The 16,748-nt window shown below is 43.5% G+C and overlaps 1 long non-coding RNA gene across 3 annotated transcripts in view; it reads left to right on the top strand.

The window, feature by feature from the left end:
* The first annotated feature begins 222 nt into the window (after window positions 1-222).
* The window catches only part of LOC311589903, an 80,852-nt gene continuing 64,326 nt past the window's right edge, over window positions 223-16,748 (top strand). For 2 of the 3 annotated variants that reach the window (XR_014776686.1, XR_014776687.1), the window contains exons 1-4: window positions 1,839-2,144; window positions 3,970-4,054; window positions 10,087-10,217; window positions 10,991-11,056. This is a non-coding gene — a long non-coding RNA (uncharacterized lncRNA). Of the gene's footprint in view, window positions 294-1,838; window positions 2,145-3,969; window positions 4,055-10,086; window positions 10,218-10,990; window positions 11,057-16,748 lie in introns of those variants that run through there. The other variant, XR_014776685.1, reaches the window with a different exon arrangement.

Genomic DNA, 16,748 nt, shown 5'->3' with positions numbered 1-16,748 from the left:
AGTTAATTCTCAAAAGGTAATCATGCGTAGGCTGCTTTCCCAAACCAACGGGCAACGCTCCGTTATTATACCTAACACAAACCCACTCGATACATATTTAGCCTCAGGCCCACTACAGCAGTCTCCACTGGCTGCTCAGGATGGCGGGTACCCTGCTGAATTGAGTGGTGAACAGGAAGGAGGCCTTGCTTACGTCATAGTAGGAGAAGCCACAGCTTCTACTGGGGAAGCAAACGGGTTGTTCAGGAACTGCCCTGCTGTTGGCCCAGAGATATGAACAGTTCAGAGCTGGGGTAGGAGACTATTTCTACCGCCTTCTTGACCCTGAACCATGGGAACTTCATAGTCTAGGAGACTTTTTTTTTTTCAACACGCATTAGCCTCATGTCAAAGATTTAATGCTTTTTAGCCATCCTGAACTGGTTCTGTGATCGACAAGGTGGGGATAACCACTGTAAACTCAGATCTAGTTAATCGCCACTGGTCTGGAGTACACTCCTATGGAAATCCTGATGGCGAACGGAAGTGGGAAGGTTATATTAAACAGCAGATACGGAGAATCTCACCTCTAACAAAGACAGTCACTCTGCCTTTCCCCATCTTATTTCCACCCATCTGGGCCCCCAAATCTCTTTACCAAATAGGGTTTTACCTTGACTCATAACTTCAGGGGATCCAGATGACCATGCCAGGAACTGCACGGCAACTAGGTTGGTTTGGTCTGTGCTTGTAGGAGCTTGCGGTGGTGGGAGCTTGTAGTGGTGGCTTCTCACATCACATGGGTCAGGACATAGAGTCCTTGGAACAGAAGTGGACATGGCTGTACTCCCAAGGCCCACTACTAGTTATCAATATCTATCAGTTGTGCACCATTGTCCAAAAGGTTTGACAACCTCCCCAAAGAGTGTCATCAGCTGGCAACCAAGTATTCAAACATATGAGCCCATGGGAGACACTTTACACTTAAGCCAGCATGTTCTACCCTGGCCTCCATGGGTTCCTCGTAATGAAAACCCATTCAGTTGTAATTTAAGAGTCCTCAGATTCTTAACAGTCCCAACATTGTTCAAGAGCCCAAAGTTTTGATGCAATCTCTTCATGGCGAGCCCCCATGAAATCCTTTCTAAGTTACACATCTTTAACTTACAGTGACATATTGTAAGTGTTCTCACTCCCAAGGGAAGGAAGCGAAAACGCTGGACCAAAGCAAGACTGGCACATGGCAAGGTGAACACCAAACCTTATAGCTCCCCATCCAGTATCTAGACAACACAGCGGCAGCATCTGGATCTGAAGAATTTGTGTGACTCTAGCTCTATATGTCTGCCATTTGTCCTCCATGTGGCCTCTCTCTTGGGCCAGCTGCACTCAGGACCTGCAACTTTCCCCAGTGCACGACACAGGCATCTATGGCATCCTGTGGTCGCTACTGAACCTTAGGTTTCATCCTTACTACGTCACATATCAGCACCTCAGGGTCTCTTTTCAGGGGCTCCAGCTTTGCCCTTCATTGCCCGGCCTTCTCTCCTTTTTCCTGGAACTGTAGTGTTTGCCTCTGTGACCCTGTCACTCTTGTACTAAGACGAACCCTAGTTTGTCTTTACAGAGCAAGTGGGGCAGCAACCAGGGTGTAAGTTATTATTTGGCCCATTCTTCTGTCTATCCACCTGTTTTTTTATTCATTGTATTATTTAATAAAGCAGCTTATCCAATGTTTATATTTTTAACCTTAACTCCAGACCCATATTTTGGCAAAAATTTAAAGAACAAAGCTGAGTGATCTAGAGTGCGTTTAGTTTAGAGAGCAGCGACTTTCTCATCCCTTTGCCAGGGCCTTTCAGCCCAGCTTTTCCCCAGGAACCAAAGGAAGCTGAATCTGTCTTAGACGAATGGGCAACGAGTCGATCTGAACAGAGGCTGCTTGTTCTGCAAAAGGCAATAATGTGGCACAATTTTAAAACGCGAATGATTTCATCACAACCCTGGACTTGAAGCTGGAAAAGGAAGCCTTAGCCACACCGCTGTTTCATTGCCTCTCAACAGAGATGAAAACCACCCACCCTGCCCTGCTCCAAACGCACACCATTTTTATTGACACGGGGCTGCACTACTAGACAAACTGTTCTACCTGCAGCTCAACAATTGTAAGGGTGCAGCCCATTCCTCATTGCTTTTTTTTTCTTTTCTCAAAGGGGCACCTGCAAAAATTACTTGCTCCAAGTTCAGTTTGTTGAATGTTTGCTGAGCAATTGCTGTGCAACCAATAGCTTGCTAGGCAGCTTAGCAAAGGTCAGCCCTGGCTACACATTGCAATCATTGGCGAAGCTATAACAACTAGAATGTGCCAGCGTTCCGTGTCCAAGACAGTGTCGCTTACTGGGATGGAGTGGATCTGGGAAACACTTGTTAAGAGCTGTCCCGGTGTTGGTACTGGACAGCTAAAGTTGCAACCACTCATCTAGGGGCTGCTGGAGAGTAAGCAGCTCATCCTTCCTACAGTCCGCAGTCCTTGGCTTACTTGTAACCCACATCAACATTTCACTGTGGAACAGGCAGTAATCAACATGGGGTTCACTCAGATGGTTGCTTAGGGAAGAGAGATGCACTCGCTGCTAGTTAAATAAATGACCCCGGCTCTTTTTTCCGCTTCTCTGATTTGCTTCTGTGGCTGTTCCTCACAGACACAATTTCCTCACACAGCTGAAAGAGTCCATTAAAAGCTGATAGTCAGCGTCTCCTTCCTAAAGTTTGCCCCGTGCCTAGTTTGGCGACTGGCAGGAAGACAACACCACATCAATCTTGGCTCAGCCAAAATAACCCTGCAGAGCTGATCACAGGCAGACCATAAATTTTGTCCTGGAAGACATGCCTAGCGAGGTGCTTATGACTAAACTGTTTATAAAACATTGCTGCAAAGACTATTCTTAATCACATGGAACAGATAAAAATAATCTCGATTTTTTTTTGTCTCCTACCCTATTGAGCAGGAGTAGTCAATGATGTTTTCCACTAGCTCTGCGCCTGGGTCAATTCTGCTGTGTGTAGAAAATGTTCCAGGAGTGGCTGAAAGTGCCTCTGAGGATTCAACATAGTAGTTGGTTGCTGGTGCATCCCTGAGGGTTATGGGCAAGAAGTAGGACAGGTGATCCATATCGACTTTTCTTCCTACCACACACATAACCCAACTTGCCCCATGGCAAACTCTGACATCCATGTAGGAATGGATAGATGTCTGCCTCAGTATCATGCTTGGGGTAAGTCTTTTGTTCACTAGAGTCCTGTCCCAAAGCCGTGCCTACTTGCCTTTAGCCTCTGCCACAGGATGATCAGCCAGTAAGAGGCAGCCCTCTTGCAGAGGGATAATTAGCAGTCCAGGAAGTAAGGACTCTCAAGTCAGTCTCCCTATACTCCCCACCTTCTCTGCCCAATCTGAGGACAACACACACAGTTACGGTATATAAAGAGGGTATATATGGGGATATAAAGTACATCCCCAAAGCCATGTTAGTGAGTTGGTCCCTCTCTGGTGAATCCAATCATGAGAAGTGATTTGCTCTAACAATGGATTGATCTCTTGTTGGGTTCATAGCATGATATACCATCAGGGTATTATTGGGATGTGGAGCCTGGCTGAGGAGGTGAATAACCAGGCACTGGGACATGGCTAGGAAAAACACACCTCGTCTTCTCTTTTTCTCTTCCCTTCTCTGTCCTCCTTCCTTTCCCCTCCCTCTCCTTCCCAGCTGCCTTGAGGCGAGAAGCTCTACCATGTCATGGTGCCCTGTGTCAGCATGGCACTAGAAACAGCTGAGCTGACCGTAGATTGATGCCTCTGAAACTGTGAGCCAAGTCCTTCCTTTTAAATTGTTTCTGCCAGGTAGTGACAAACCAGGGAAATTTCTCCTTCTCAAATACTCCTGCCTTGATGGATTTGCATCTTCATAATGACATTCATATTTTCCCCTTCAGCTCCTTAAAACTGAGATGCTGCCATGCCTGGTCATGTAGAGCTGTCATTTTGGCTACTGAGGAGGCCAAGGCAGGTAGGTCAAAGGTTCAAACCCAGCATACTACACTGTGAGCTTAAGGGTGGGTAAAATGATGGCTCGAGATGCAGCTCAATAGTAGAGCACTTGTTTAGCAGGTGGGAGGCCCTGGGCTCTGCCCCCAGCAACACATAGACATAGGTACACACACACACACACACACACACACACACACACACACAAACACACACGCACACACAGACACACACACACCCCGACACACACACACATACAGACACACACACACAGAGACACACAGACACACACACACACACACACAGACACACACACACACACAGACACACACACACAGACACACAAACACACACACACAGAGACACACACACACAGACACACACACACAAATACACACACACAGACACACACACACACAGACACACAGACACACAGACACAAACACACACACACAGACACACACACACAGACACACACACACAGACACAAAGACACACACACACACAAACACACACACAGACACACACACACAGACACACACACACACAGAGACACACAGACACACACACACACAGACACACACACACACAGACACACACACACACAGAGACACACAGACACACACACACACAGACACAAAGACACACACACACAAACACACACACACAGACACACACACACACACAGACACACAGACACACACACACAAACACACACACACAGACACACACACACACAGACACACACACACACAGACACAAAGACACACACACACAAACACACACACACAGACACACACACACAGACACACACACAAACACACAGACACAGACACACACACACACAGAGACACACACACACACACAGACACACACACAGACACAAAGACTATATTTTCATAAAAAATACTAAAACAGCATTCAAAGTATACACTTATGGATACATCTTATCAATTATTAAATTTAAACATAAAATTAAAATAGTTTTCTTGTTTCTGAAGTTTTATTTTTCAGAGATACTCAAATCATGTATTAAAATTAAGTCACTATACATGTAACTTATGAATATAGGATATTAAAGTACTGAAATGAATCTGCAATTATAACAACTTGCCGTTATATAAAGTCATTGTCTTAATAAACATATAAATATTTTTAACCTTAACCTACTCAGAATTCTAGGACTCAGCATCTATCTGATTGATAAGGACATTGTATTCGTTTTATGACTACTTCTGCATGCAAATTCCTGCATGACAGGAATTATTAAAATATTTCCAAGCATTTTCAACTGCCATGTTGAACTATTATAAACACTACAGTAATTTTAAATGCACTTTGGGTAAAACATATAGAAACAAGAGGAGAGAGAAAATAAACACTTGGGGGCTGGAGAGATGGGTTAGCAGTTAAGAGCACTTGCTGTTCTTGCAGAGAACCTGCATTCAGTTCCCAGCACCCACATGGAGGCTCAGAACCAGCTGAAACTACAGTCAGTCCCAGGGAATTCAATGCCTTCCTCTCTATGCATACATACACACACAGGCACATGCGTACATGAATGCAGGCAAAACATACATACACACAAAAACACTAAAATAAGTTTTAAAATATAAAGAAAATAATTAGTTGACACTATTGAGAAATAATAAATGATCAGTAAAAGTTTGTTATATTCCAGAGACTTGCCGGGGAGAACTTGGCAAGGCAACGAATTTATCTTGATTTCTAATATTTAAATGCTCCCAACACTCTATCGTGTCTGTCTCTGCAATCACTGCCCCCAAAGCCTTCACGGCATCACTCAGAAAGGATAGTCAGCAGCATTCTGAGCCAGGAACACAAGGCAAGAGATATAAAGAGGCATCTCCTGGGGCCTGGACAGTGTAAGTCACAAGAGCGTGTTTTGGTTATGGGTCCTGCTGAGTCAGTGCTGAGCGTCAGCTCTCAGCCAAGAGGTACTGCTGCCCATGTGCTCCCAATAAATCCATGTGTTTGCAGGCCCTGTTGCTCTCCAGTGTGAGACCCAGGCAGGGCTTCACGTGCCCACACTTCTCAGCAGTTATCAGTGGCAGTGGCTCGTGGCTAAAATAAGCTCTCAACCACAGCTAGGGAAAGACTGCATAATTGTAAAACACCTACTGTTGGAAATTCTTCTGCCTGCTGTGATAACCAACGTAGTCTCACCATAACTCGTAACTCAACAAATATTCTGAACACCCAGTTTATTTTTATTTTATTTTATTAAGTTTTTGGCCGGCATGCAGTGACACATGTTTCACTGTCACATTCTTTTGTGCACAAATTACTGTGTTGTATTCTTGTCACTCCCCACTGCCCTCTCCCATTCACCTCCGTGTCTTCCTGGTCCCCTTCTGCCCCCCAACTGTTTCTCTTGCTGCTTTCAGGTTCCATCCTCCACTTTGATTCCCCTCCTGATCTCTTCTTCCATTTCCACAGCCCTGATTTTATTTTTATCCTAGAATAGTGTGCACACCAACACACGGATATGCCGGTGAGGATCCAGTAACTACAGTGTAGGTCTCAAAGCAGACCCATGACTCGTAGCAATGAACATTTGAAAGTAAACATATGTGGACAAAAGGCTATACTGTATGATACACTACAGCTTCTGTGACAAGATTGCTTGTTTGTCTGTTTGTTTTATTTTACTGGGGAGAGGAGAGGGATTTTGGTGCATGACATGTAAATCACAGACATTCAATAAAAGTAAAAAAAAAAGTTAAACAATAACAAACAAAATAATCCAAAAAAAAAAAAAGAAAGAAAAAGAAAAAAAAAAAGAAAGAAAAAGAAAAAGAACTAGGTGATGCAAGGCTGCTACTGAAAAATAAAATATTTTCAAACTCTGATATTAAATTCTGAACCATACTTATGCATGGGAATTATGATGCTTACAGAGAATAAAGACGTTCTGCTTGAGAATTACACACACTCTCTCTCCTCCTTCTGCCTCTCCCTCAGAATTCCTCTTTGATGCACTCTTTGCAGTCACAAATACAGGCCTCATTTCTGGATCACTAGAGATGCATGTGAGATCTCTGACGAGAAATGACAAGCAAAGTTAGATGGTGTGTGGAGAAGAGAAAGCCAGGGCAAAGTGACATGTTTTTAGAGGCTTACGGCATCTTCACTTGTGGTTTCCTAGGCTCTATGAAACTTGGACCAGTTTCAGGTGTCGTTCTTGACAAGTTCTGGAAGAACTGCAGAGAAACTGGCCTCCTCTGTTCTTTTCCTACACTCAGTTTTAAAGCTTTATTGCTTCCTGGGAAATACATTTTTTTTCTTTTAGCATCATTTGTCTACTTCTGTACGATATATTACTACAGTCCCTGGCCATATTGGGGAACCAATTACTTTCTTTTTTTCTTTTTCTTTCTGTTTTCTTTTCTTTTCTTTCTTTCTTTCTTCCTTTCTTTCTTTTTTTCCTGCCTTGGAGATTTGCAATGAATTCTTTTAGGCTAGTCTTAGGAAGCAGGGGTTAAAGAGTTGATGAACCATTACAGGACTTTGGAGCAGGAAGCCCCTCCCGCCACCTCCCCCAGAGAAGAGTGAGAGCAGGCGTAGGTATGGGTGCTGGCCTCTCCCCACACAACACACTGGTCCCTGTGAAGTGCATGCAGAGGAGGACCTGTCAGTGGGAGGGAGGACTGTGGGGTCCTACCTATAGCTGCTCAGCCAGCTCTGGGATGTGCAGAGCCGTTAACCTTCAGTTAAGGCTCAGGGTGTTGCTTACAGATGAACACTTCATCCTTGTTTTTTCCCAGCTGGAGGATGAGGAGTTGGATCAGGGATGGCAAAGGTCTCTTTCAGTTGGGAACAGTCTGTACTTTACTGCCACCACACCCAAAACTAAAACAATTGAGTATTTTTCGTCCAGCTGCTTCATTCAGTTGTCCATTGCCCTAAGAAAATTTACATAAACATAATCCTGAATTGCAAAAGAAATAATTCGGAGAACTAGGATTTGAGTTACCCAGGAACTCTTTCCCTGACAGATGGCACTTCGTTTGAACTAACTAATAAGCATCGTGTAGTTTAGGATAATTCCATTTTCACACAGCATCTCAGGAACACACTTTCGGTAGCCAGTCATATATATGTACTCACTGATGTCCACCACCCTTGACTCTTGTTGACCCCTCACATTCTGCCCACGCATTTGTAACCTCTGTAACCTCTGTGTGACTGTCACACTTCTCACACCTCCCTATATGCACCCTTTCTTATGCTGCCCTGTCAATCAGTGTTCAGTGCCACCCCTTCCTTCATTCAACAAAATCCTTTTGCTATGGCTTCTTTCTCTCTCCCTCCTCAGCATCTTCAGCTGGTTCCTCCAGCTCAATCCTGGAGTTGCATAGAATTCACTTCTGATCATCTGCTCTTAGCTTGCCTTAGTCAGCTCTGGCTGCTATAACAAAAGTACACCACAGGCTGGGAAAGCTTCTAAGCGAACAAAACAGATTTATCTCTCTTGGTTGTAAAGGATGAGAGGTTCGGAGTCAGGGCACCGCGTGCGGATTCAGTGGAAAGGGAAGGCCTTCCTGCTGTGCCATCCTGCGGTAAGAGGGACAAGCTTCCTATGCGGCTTCCTTTGTTAGTATGCTTATGTCATTCCTCAGGAAGACACTTTCCAAGAGCCTTATCACCTCCAAGACCATCGCTTTGGGGGTTAGGAGTTCAGCACATCCACTGGTGGGAAGCAAGGCCACAGACCCCAGGAAAGCTCAGTCTCAAAATGAGGCTCCCTTCCTAAACATTGTGTAGTGAGGCTTTGAGTCCCACGTGGTAATCATCTCTGTAATTTAACGCCAACATTCCCCCATTCCTCACAACACTCTGGGTTTCACAAGGTAGCATAAAGTCCCCAGTCCGCAGGTGGCACAGACTTTTACATTGTCATTGAGACAAAGTGAACACACAATTTTGCGATAAAGAAAATACAACTGCTCATTTGTACATACTCTCTGGGGAAAGTTGCTTAGACCTCTAAAATGGAACCACTGCACATCATTCTGAGCAGAAGAGCTCAGTTTCCAGATGTCCCAACACATTGGTGGCTTTGACTTGGACCTTAGAAAGGGCTGTTCTTCGACCTTAGAAAGGGCTGTTCTTCGCTTTGCTGTACAGATAAAAAACCTCAGGAATTCTGTCACCTGTAATCTGGAGCTTATACCTACAACTCAGGGCCAGCGATCAAGCCCTTTCCAGGACAGACATCCCAATTCAATACTGGAAGCTGATCCAATACAGAGAGAAACTGGGTCATTTGTTTTCCAATTAAATGTGGACATCTACTTCCAGAATTTATTTAATTTGCAATAAGGCTGCAAATTACAGTGTCATCCCTGTCAGCATATTTTCATCGTTTCCTCAAAGTTTCTAGTCACCCTTTCATAAAATGATATTCCCGTGCATAGCAACAATTCTCTCTGGAGAGCTTAAAGTGATTTACCTAAAGTAACCTAGGCAGATGGTGACGGGGAAAAAAATGAATTTCTTGACTAGTAATGTAGTTTCAAGTTCATACACAGAAAGTAAACAGGATAAAAATAAATATTCTCGTTTTTTTTAACATCACTTTGTATCATTTGACAATGCCTGCTGTTTTAACTCCAGACAAATTCTCAAGTTCAAACTATTTGTTCATCTTAAATTATTTTCTGTTTTTTCCTTCACAACTTGAACCCTTAAAAGGCATCTTGAAGAAGTCACTAGTATGAGACCTGCTAGAGTGCCGAGATTTGACTTTTCTGCATCACATTTAATTTTTTTTTCCCTGTAGTGTATTTCTTTAGTCATATCAAAGCTACACTTGGCTATCTTTTTAAAATTCAGGATGACAATTTTCCTGCTTTTTTTTTTTTTTACTAAATCCACACACAGGTGATATAATTATTCTATTTACTTTAGTACCTTCAAAGATCATTTAAAAATCTGCTAACTTTTAATTGTTCATAAAGATCAAGTTATGTGCAAACAATCTCAAATCTATTTTCATTCCCCACAATTTGCATTTTTATGTTTCAGATCCTCGTGCGCAGCAATAAGAAGATGTGAAAACGGATTGCTAATTGCTTAAATACACAGGGCAATTTCAAGAGCTGCAGAACTCCAAGCAATTATCTGAAAGTAAGTGTCCATTGGAAGGAGTGTGCTCTGTGACCTTAGAAAGGTATGCACAGGAGCAGACAGTCCGTCCCCTGGGGCTCGTTTGAAAGGATGAGAGCAAACAGGTTGTAGAGTGATGGCTTATTCCCTGTGAGCCATTCTTCTTCTTCTTCTTCTTCTTCTTCTTCTTCTTCTTCTTCTTCTTCTTCTTCTTCTTCTTCTTCTTCTTCTTCTCCTTCTTCTTCTTCGGATTTTATTATATTTATTATGTATACAGTGCTCCACCTGACTGTACACCTGCATGCCAGAAGAGGGCATCAGATCACTTCTTATAGACGGCGGTGAGCCACCGCGTGGTTGCTGGGAATTGAAGAACAGTCAGTGCTCTTAACCTCTGAGCCATCTCTGCAGCCCTCCCTCCCCCAGCCATTCTTCTTATTTAATCCTCCTCAACTCAAAGTTCTTTTTAGTTACCTGTGCATGCACACACAAAAGTCAGTAAGTGGGTGGTATGAAATTATGTTTGCTGCCCTCATTCAATATGTAACTTCAGGTGAGCCCCTGAGAGGTGGGATATCGCCCATGGACCCAATGAGCCCCCAGGCAGTAACCACTATGCCTTCCTGAAGCTGCATCCAACTGACAGTATTAGCGCTGCAGCATTAAAGCTAAGGCACCTCTAAGAAATTATCCACTCGTTTTTTACTCAGTGTGTAGCTGAGAAAGCCAAGGTCCTAGGAGTCTAGGTGACTTGTCCTCTGTGAAAATAGCCAGCTAGTAACAAAAGAGAGACCAAAGCCCATGCCCGGAGTCTTGGATCGGTTTTCTCCTTTCCAGGAATGCACTTCAATGGCTGCCTCTGATTTCCCTCTCACACAGGCATTCCGAGGGCTGTCCTAACAGGTGAGTTTAGCAGATGGTTGTGACAACAGCGTCGCAGTTTTTGAACCAGTAGCACCCTGCTAGAGAGTGGAGAGAGATGAGCGAGGCCTCTGTAGCTCAGAGTTCTGTGTGTGTTGTTCACGCTCACTGAGCCCAAGTGCCAGCAGTTACTAAACAGGGCAAGAGAGGACTGGGTGCAATTGTGGGCACATTCTGTGGGCCAACATTTGCTCAACTGCATTGATTGGATAACCTAGCTTATAACGGACAGCATGAAACCTTAAAGCTAACTTCGACTGTGATGCCTTTTCTCAGCAAGTGTTCTCATGTACCCATGCAGCTAAGAAATATGTGTTGAATGCTAAAAAGATGGCTTATGGTTAAGAGTGAATGTTGCTCTTGCAGAGGGCCCAGGTTTGGTTCGAGGCACCAACATTGTGTGGCTCACAACCACCTCTAACTCCAGCTCTAAGAAATCTTCCACATTTTTCAGAAATCTAGAAGCCCTTATGTTCACATGTGTGTCTACACACACACACACAAACATACACTTTTTAAAATCACTAAAAAACAGAATTATTTATTGTGTACCAACTATGTATCACCCAGTTACTATGCTGGGTCCATAGGCTGAAATGATACCAGATACTGTCTCTCCTCTTGAGCAAGTTGATGGGCTAATGAGGAAAATAAGAACACAACAGGTGATGCTCTCTTATGATGATACAACACCACACAGAGCATCTTGTCCTAGACTAACATTTGAGAAGGTTCGTCAGAGAAAGCCACCTACGAGCTGAGGCCTGGCAAATGGAAATTACATAGAGGGAGGGGAGTGGGCAGAATTCCAATGGTAACAGCCCAGAGATGAGAGGAAATAAAGGGAGCTGGCTGTACAGCAGTTAGAGTGGAAGGCTTGGGGCTGCGGGGGAGTAACAAGCCAGATGGTGTGTAGGCTGACCCTTTGCACTTGAACTTGACCCTAAAGGAATCAAAGAATTTTAAGTAACAAACAAAGCAAGCACTTAAGTGGATTTTTGATGAAGAATCAGTTTCAAATTCTTGAGGGTTCTCCCCACTGGCATAATTTTAATATATACATTCATTTTAATATCTGAATGATTCATTCTCACTTGTCCACAATTTATGTAAATCATTTTCCAAGTTATATCTACTTCCACTGAACCTTCATCTTAAAAAAAAAAAGTCACAGGCAAATTGTTTGAGTTTTAACTCAAAGTGACAGCAGTTCCATAATTACACGTTACCCATTGGGGCAAAAAGAAATAAAGGGTTTGTCAATTAAATGCATGCACTGAAAAAGCGCCCCTTAAAATGTTCAAAAATTCAAATTGAGAGGAAAGCACAGGAGTGATTACACAAGGAAATAGAAGGGCAAATACGTGAAAGCTGTTGAAAAAAAAAAAAGATTGAAAACCTTAGGTCTGTTCAAATCGCCACACCCTGGCTTTGGACAGCAGGCACAGCTCTGCAAAGCCAACCAGCGCTGACTAGCTGTGCCAGGTAAGGCAGGTCCTACTGGCAGTCCGGGGCCTCGGTGGAAAAGATACAGCTGCGTTGCCAGAAGTGGTGCCATAGCAAACAAACTTTTCCCTAAACTGCCGCCTAAAATGTAGCTCGGCGAATGCACCCAGTGGCCAAGCCTCCCTGCTGAGTGCTGGTAAGTCATGGCCAGTGGCATGTGGCCTTTGTGGCCAGGGAAAGACACAACACTTATGCCTCCTCCATCCTTATAATGAAGATGGTCACAGGAAGCGATCCTGAGCTCTCTGGTTCTTTTGTTTCCACTATAAAAATCAATGAGCTACTTTCTAGCTGGCTTTATTTGAACATTTTCCACACTCTTAACAGCATACAAAGCAAACAGAAACAGTGAGCATTTGCAGTTACAGCATATTGTGCCTTTCTAAAAGCCCCGAGACTCAGAGTTCTAGCATAGTGTTCTTTGAGAAAAGCACTCCCCTCAAGCTGAAGACTTTATTTGATCAAATAAAGGGTTTATGGACCACAAATGAGGGAGTGATAGCAGGTGTGTGTGTGTGTGTGTGTGTGTGTGTGTGTGTGTGTGTGTGCAACATCAAGAGGCCGTGAGTTAGCAATGTGACAGCCATTTTAGGAGATGGGAATAAAGAAAACGGGTAGGGTACTTTGTGATTCTATGAAGTTAGTACTTTTGGTGCTCAATAGCTTGACTGTGTGTACATTACACCCAGCTTTTCAACTGGTACACTAAGGCGCATGTGCATTGCCTCCATGTACAGAAACACAGACAGACAAAGTAACTCTTATCCCACCGACGACGTCCAATCAATCACTGCCAGCAACACTGTCTACTTCCTCAAACTTTTTGTGTAGCTCTCTCACTTTCCCTTTGCATATAACTGTGGTGGGTCAACAGCTAGTGCTTGAGTGCGCCATGAGAGGATATTGTTCCATGTTACTCAAGAAGAGATTTGAGCTCACGCTATGTGACTATATGATTAAATATATAAGTGCAGTCATTTCCTAGATGTTTAGCTGGCTTCTTCTAATCCTATCCTCTCAGGTCAAGTGCTCTCTGTTTAGTCTGTTCAATCTGTGGCAGAAAGTCACTGTTGGGCTATCCTGACCACAGCCTATACACCAGTCTGATATAACCTCTCCCCACTCTCTCTGTAAATAGAGATATAGATAGAGTTAGAGCTAGATGACAATGATATATATATATATATATATATATATATATATATATATGATATAGATATAAATAAATGTAGATGTAGAGATAGATATAGAGATAGAGATGATGGAGAAAGGGATAGAGATAGAGATGATGGAGAAAGGGATAGAGATAGAGATGATGGAGAAAGGGATAGAGATAGAGATGATGGAGAAAGGGATAGAGATAGAGATGATGGAGAAAGGGATAGAGATAGAGATGATGGAGAAAGGGATAGAGATAGAGATGATGGAGAAAGGGATAGAGATAGAGATGATGGAGAAAGGGATAGAGATAGAGATGATGGAGAAAGGGATAGAGATAGAGATGATGGAGAAAGGGATAGAGATAGAGATGATGGAGAAAGGGATAGAGATAGAGATGATGGAGAAAGGGATAGAGATAGAGATGATGGAGAAAGGGATAGAGATAGAGATGATGGAGAAAGGGATAGAGATAGAGATGATGGAGAAAGGGATAGAGATAGAGATGATGGAGAAAGGGATAGAGATAGAGATGATAGAGACAGAGACAGAGACAGAGGTGACAGCAGCTTTCATATTCCTTGACATTTGACAGCAGCAAATGATAGCAACAGGCAGGTGGGAGCAGCCCCAGAGAAGCCCTCTAATGTACTATTCTCCCACAGGTCTCATGTGGCCGATCTTAGCTTTACAAGTATTACTGCCTGTGCCAAGGCCTAAGTCGGGGACCAGTGTTAGAGCTGCTAGGCCTGAGATATCTGAGCCTCTTGGTCCTAAAGATCTGACAGTTCTCTGGAACTCTTTTCCAGTAACCAGGAACTTTAGTTTCCCTTCTCTGGCTCTTTGTGGCTTCCAATTCTTCTTCAACCTCAGCTCTCTACTCTTTCTCTCCCTCACCATTTGTGCCCTGGCTGTCTCTGGAACTGCTCGGTGGGCTTTTGCTGAGGCTGGTATAATGGGTGACACCAAGGGTGGTGTGCTGCCGTTGTCACTTTGCTGTTGCTGCCAGTCAGGTGGCTCTGCCTCTTTGGCAGGTCCCAGAGCATGCAATCACTCTGATGTACATGGAACATAGCCTGTTGTTGCTACTGCCTCTCCCATCAGTGCTAGCCATCTGCCCCTACTGCTACTGTCTTCAGGTTACCCGCCACTGCCACTGTCTTACCTAGAGGCAGACAAGAAAACACCCACAGCAAAGGAGTCTTTCGCTGAGCCAAACTCACCAGGTGAGCAGAACAGCTGGAATAAGAAGCCAGAGAAGGTATGTCTGCCCTAATCACGGCAAACCACTCTTGCAATTGAGGTTTGTGTTCTTACCCGTCACCCAGAGTCCACACAGGATTGAAATAGTTGCAAGTAGGACCTCACCTTTCAGAACGAGAGCAAGCAGGTGAGATTGTGCTGTAGTTTTCTCAAGGTATCTATGGGTGTTCAAATGAACAATGATGGTATCAGGGTGGTCTAGATGGCTTTTAGACTGCTTAAAGCTGCTGGGACAACAAAAGGCAATACAATAATTGACATGGTGTGGCAAATTGCCCCCTCCTCCTGCCCCCAGTGTCTTTGCTTAGTGATAGTATGTAACTGGGCATCAAAAGAAATGGTATCATAAGAACTTAAAGAATGTGTCATTAACATTAATTGTGATATCGACAGATTTCAGTGTTTAACACCTGCCCAGTGAACCAGGGAGTGAGTCCCTTTCCTCTGTACCATTGACATAATGCAGCTTTAACTGCGCAACTCTTCTCTTATCTACTTCTATAGGAATAATTGGATATAATAACAGGACATAATAATCTATGTATATATTAATCAGTTAATATGTGTCAGCATCTGGGCTTATTATATTTACCTTGTATCTTTAATGCTCACAATAACGCCATAAAATTTGTGTTCTAGTCATAATCTAGATGAAGTGACTTGCCAAAGGCAGAGATGAGCCTTGCGCTCACACCCACCTGATCTTAGAAGCTGTGCTTTGGATTCATTCTTCCCACAACATCACCTCGCACCTTGACTCGCACCACTGCCTTGCACAGCTGGCAGATGCTCAGTGAATCCATAGAATAAATGAAACAAAGATGAAAGTAGAGCATGAGTTAACTAATGAAGAAGGAATGAGTGGAGGCTAGGACCTAGTGTGGCTTCATATGGGGGTGGAAGAGATGTGAAAGTGTTTACTTAGGGACATAGTAAAAAACGCACTCTTGAGTTTTATCCTGTTCAATAGCAAGAAGACACAAGTTTAATACTGGGACTTTGTACAGACACTGTGTGTGTGTGTGTGTGTGTGTGTGTGTGTGTGTGTGTGTGTGTGTGTCCTTGTCCATATGTGTACTTGGGAAGGAAGTACATTTAGAGTACAGAAGAGGGTTTCAGATCTCTGAGAACTAGAGTAAACAGACGTCTTGCCTGAGTTCTGGGAAGTAAAAAGAACTCTAGTCCTCTGTAAGAGCAGCAAGCACTCTTAACCACTAAGCCACTCTTCCTGACCTTGTACAGACAAAATTAAAGGCAATTTTCAAGAATATGTTAGCATTATACCACATCAAAAAAAAAACCATAGTTGATGTTCATGGCAGTGTCATTTTAGCATGACTATGGTGTAGTTTAGAGTACTTAGTGGATAAATTAAGACTAGTGACTTGGTTGGACTTCCGGTAATTTCAGCTACTTAGGAGGACTGCAAGCTCAAAGCCAGCCTGAGCCACAGAGTGAGTTCAGGACTGTCTGGACAGCTAAGTGGCTGTATCTCAAAATGAACCACAAAGAGGTCTGAGACTGTCGCCAGTGCTATAGCACCTGTGTAGCATGCAGGAGGCACTGGCTCAGTCTCCATGACCCTCAAAACACCACGCGAAGCAAACAAACGAGGACTTAGATAATGAAAGGTGAGAGGAGAGTCAAATGGTCAGATAATCAGAAATAAGATTTCTGGGATATCAAAACAAAGGTAATCACAGGGAAAATTCTGGACTCTCAAGGCACTGAACAGAAATTGCAGACT

Source organism: Acomys minous, assembly GCF_964271855.1.
Source record: "Acomys minous genome assembly, chromosome: 2".
Lineage (NCBI taxonomy): Eukaryota > Metazoa > Chordata > Mammalia > Rodentia > Muridae > Acomys > Acomys minous.
Note: the sequence above shows the minus strand (reverse complement) of the source record. Positions and strands in the feature narration are given on the sequence as shown.